This window comes from Gekko japonicus, unplaced genomic scaffold (genome assembly GCF_001447785.1).
Source record: "Gekko japonicus isolate JY-2015 unplaced genomic scaffold, Gekko_japonicus_V1.1 scaffold2223, whole genome shotgun sequence".
In the NCBI taxonomy this organism is placed as follows: domain Eukaryota; kingdom Metazoa; phylum Chordata; class Lepidosauria; order Squamata; family Gekkonidae; genus Gekko; species Gekko japonicus.
In genome coordinates this window covers 153355-157658 of record NW_015172072.1, presented here as the reverse complement: position 1 = coordinate 157658, position 4304 = coordinate 153355, and positions in this window count along the sequence as shown.

The following is a 4304-nucleotide window of genomic DNA, read 5'->3' as shown; positions in this document are numbered from 1 at the left end:
AAATGAGCCACGAGCCCCCAACACCACGAGGGCCGCCCATCATAACAGGCTGCAGTCAACCTCGGAGGCGCCTTTCTAGAGTCCACCTGGAAGGTTAGAGCACCTCGCGAGAGACACTGGGCTCGGAGCCCGCCCCCAGCCCAGTGTTTCCAATCCTGGCCCGTTTGGGAACAAAGCGTTTTGTGGACGGCTCGAGGACTCCTTCGCCCGGAAAGGGGGTGCGGCCCCCCGTGAAGTTCACTGCAGCCGGGACCCTCTGGCTTCGACACCTCAGCACTGCCGGGTCGGCTTTGCAGATCAGTGGGCGGCAGCACAGCCAAACTTCCCCAGAGTTCACGAGATGGAGAAGTGGGGCAGCGATGCGGGGGCAGCGGCTTTCCACATGCCCGACTGGATGGTGAGTGCGTCGCCATTGGGTTCTGCTTAGCAAAGCAGTTGGTCGCAGTTGTGGTGTGTGGCGGGTTATGCTTTGGGTTTGGATGCAGGGAGGAAAGCCTGAGACACCTGTACTCTTGCCTGGTGCACCTGGTCTCACCTGTACGTTTATCTCCCCAACTGGCTTGTAAAGGTGCAGGTGTCGGCTCGGATGTCCCACTCTCTCTATTGAGGGTTCCTTCTCTCTAATAGCCCCCTTCCCCATTGAACTGGATGCAAAGGAGAATTGCAGATAAAGGCTCAAGATGTGTGCATAGAATCATAGAATCGTGGAATGTTAGAGCTGGAAGGGACCTTGCAGGCCATGTAGTCCAACCCTCTGCACGCTGCAGGAGCAGAGGCGAAAGATAGCCCTGCAACATACCCGGAAGATGGCCGTCCAGCCTCTGCTCGAAAACGTCCAGCGAAGGAGCCTCCACCACCTCCCGGGGCAGTCTGTTCCACTGCTCAACCACTCTTACAGTCAGGAAGTTTCTCCTGATATTTGGCCGGCATCGACTCCCTTGTAATTTCCACCCATTATGCGCCATCAAGTCACTTCTGACTTAAGGTGAGCCTCTCAATTAACAGTCCCCAGAACATCCTATCACCAACCGCCTTGCTCGGTCTTGCAAACGAAAGCCTGTGGCTTCCTCGATTGAGTCAACCCACCTCAGGCTGGGTCTTCCTCTTCTCCTACTGCCTTTAACTTTTCTTAGCATTGTTATCTTTTCCAGTGACTCTTCTCATAATGGGACCAAAGTATGATAGCCCCAATTTTAGTCATTTTAGCTTGTCCAGGAGAATTCAGGCTTGATTTGATCTAGAAACCACTTACGTGGGGGGTTTTCCCCCTGCAGTCCACATTCTCCATAAAGCTCTCCTTCAACACTATATTTTTGTTTTGTTAAGAAGCAGCGAGGTGTCCAGTAGAAGCAGCGAGGTTTTGCATACTCTGTGGTGGGGGGGTAGTAGTGGTGGGGGTAGATGGATAGATTGGACCCAGTAGCTGTCCTCTGCTGACATGTTTACTTAGGCAAGCTCTTTAGAATCACAGAGTTGGAAGGGACCTCTTGATTAATCTAGTCCAACCCCCTGAACAATGCAGGAAATTCACACATACCTCCCCCAAACCCCCAGTGACCCCTGTTCGATGCCCAAAAGTTGACAAAAAACCTCCAAACTGACCTGGAGAAAAGTTGCTTCCAGACCCCAAAGTGGCTATCAGCATTTCCCTGGGCGTGTAAGAAAGGGCCATGAGAACTAAGCACTGAGGCAACCCTTCCCGCTCTCCCTTCTTGTGATCTGCCTAAGTTCACAGAATCAGCATGGCTATCAGAGGGCTGTCTAGCCTCTGTCTGAAAACCTCCAGAAGAGAACCCACCACCTCCCAAGAAAGCCTGTTCCACTGAGGAACCGCTGTAACTGACAGGAAGTTCTTCCTAATGTTTAGCCCAAAACTCTTCTGATTTAATTTCAACCCATTAGTTCTGGTCTGACTTTCTGGGGCCACAGAAAACAACTCTGCACCATCTTCTATAGGACAGCCCTTCCACTACTTGAAGATGGTGATCATGTCACCACTCCGTCTTCTCCTCTCTAGGCTCCTCCTCTCTAGCCAGCTCCTTCAGCCGCCTCTGGTCTCCAGACCCGTCACCATCTTGGTTGCCCTCCTCTGGACGCGTTCCAGCTTGTCTATATCCTCCTTCAATTGTGGTGCCCAAAACTGAACACAATACTCCTAGGTGTCATCTAACCAGAGCAGAGTAAAGCGATACCATAATTTCACATGATCTATACACTATACTTCTGTGGATACAGCCCAAAACCGCATTTGTCTTTTTAGCTACCGCATCACACTGCCAACTCAAGTTCATCGTATGGTCCAGTAAGACCCCTAGATCCTAGACCCCTAGGGATGGACAGGAACGTCTTCACAAGAGCACCACTACGTTGTAGAGCAGCTCCCCTTAAGTTCCTGTGGGATTTGCACAGGACAACATCCTGGTGGGCCGTAGTAACTGTGTGTGGGGAGGTGGTGGCATCTGGATTTTCTGTCTCACACACCGAAACACGTTCTGCTATAGCTGCCATTGCAAACTCCTGCCTACCCATCGATCTTTGGCTATAGGTCACCTGGAACTGTGGGTTGGGGCTACCTCGTGTGGCCAAAAAGATGGGTTATGTGCCGTGCCGGCCCAGGAGCGAAGGCCAAGCCTTGCTGAAAGAATGGTCTTCTATGGAAGCAAAGCTGAATTCACACTGGTAGCCCAGCCTGCTTCTGTCCCTACAGAGACAAAACAGCCTCTGTTTCTTTTTTTTATTATTAAGAATTTTATTAGTTTATATAAAATAGAGGGGGAAGGGGAAATGAGGGAGAGAGAGAGAGAGAAAAGTATACAAAATTCCAATTTGGTATTCTGCTTGCATATCTTATCGTTAATTTCACAACTGTTTCATCTATCATAGTTATTATTCTTCACCTAGTCCTGTTTTCTCAAAATTTGAGTTTTAACCAGTCATAAAACGCCCTCCAGGGTCTCATAAATTCTTCCGTTTTCCCTTTTAATACGTTTGTCAGCTTGTCCATTTCAGCGCATTCCGTAATCTTCGATATCAACTCATGTGGCGTTGGTATCTTCAGTGTCCTCCATATCATCGCAAACGGGACTCTAGCAGCTGTTATATCGTGTAAAATAAAATATCTGTGATTCTGATCTAACTCATCTGGTAAACAATTTAGCAAAAATATTGCTGGCTTGAAAAGGTATCGTGATATTCAAGGTTGACTGTAAACAGGTACGCACTTCAGTCTAGAATTTATGAACCTTTTTACATGTCTACCACATATGACCACTACACCAGTTTGGTGTAGTGGTCATATGTGGTAGACATGTAAAAAGGTTCATAAATTCTAGACTGAAGTGCGTACCTGTTTACAGTCAACCTTGAATGTCACGATACCTTTTAAGCCAGCACTACACCAGTTTGGTGTAGTCGTGGTTAAGTGCATGGACTCTAATCTGGGAGAACCGGGTTTGATTCGCCATCCTCCACTTGCACCTGCTGGATGATCTTGGGCAAGCCATAGTTCTGTCAGAGCTGTTCTTGAAAAAGAGCTGTTTCTCTCAGAGCAGTTTCTGTCAGAGCTCTCTCAGCCCCGCCTACCTCCCAGGGTGTCTGTTGTGGGGAGGGGAAGGGGAAGGAGTTTGTCAGCCGCTATGAGACTCCTTTGGGTAGTGAAGGACGGGGTATAAACCCAATCTCCTCCTCCTCCTCCTCCTCCTCCTCCTCCGTCTTCGTCTTCTTCATAATACGACCCAATAGCTTCGAGTTTTCTTTCGTCATTCAACCTTCCTACTTCACTCTGAAACAGGAGTGCCCGCCTGTCTGCCGATACTGTGCAGTGAAGAAGAGCATAGGGGCCATGCCGCACTTCACAAGGATGCACTTTGGAATCGTTTCCACTTCATCTCCCGGGGCCCTGTTCCTTTGATCAGCGTCTCCTTGAAACGCTCCGAACTTCAGCCCCATCTTTCTGTTGTAACTGATGGGTGGGAGAGAATATATATCTATCACTGTGAGAGCAAGCTGATTCATGCTTTTAGTAGCGAACCAATGGGAACGGCCTCTTGAGAACTACTCAGCCAGGGTACTTTCCGAGGACCGCAAAAGTCCCCCGTCTTTCCCCACCTGCCTTATGCCTTTGTTGTCTTCCGCGATGCATATCTGAAAGCTCTCCTTTGCCGTTCCCCGAGTGGTCTGACAAATGAGGGCAGGGAAGAGATGGTTAATCAAGTCCACTTGGAGCCTCAAGAAGCCTTTGCTGGATTCCTTTCCCATTTGTCGCCTGCTCCAAAAAAACCCTCCCTTTTTGTGCCTGTGCATTC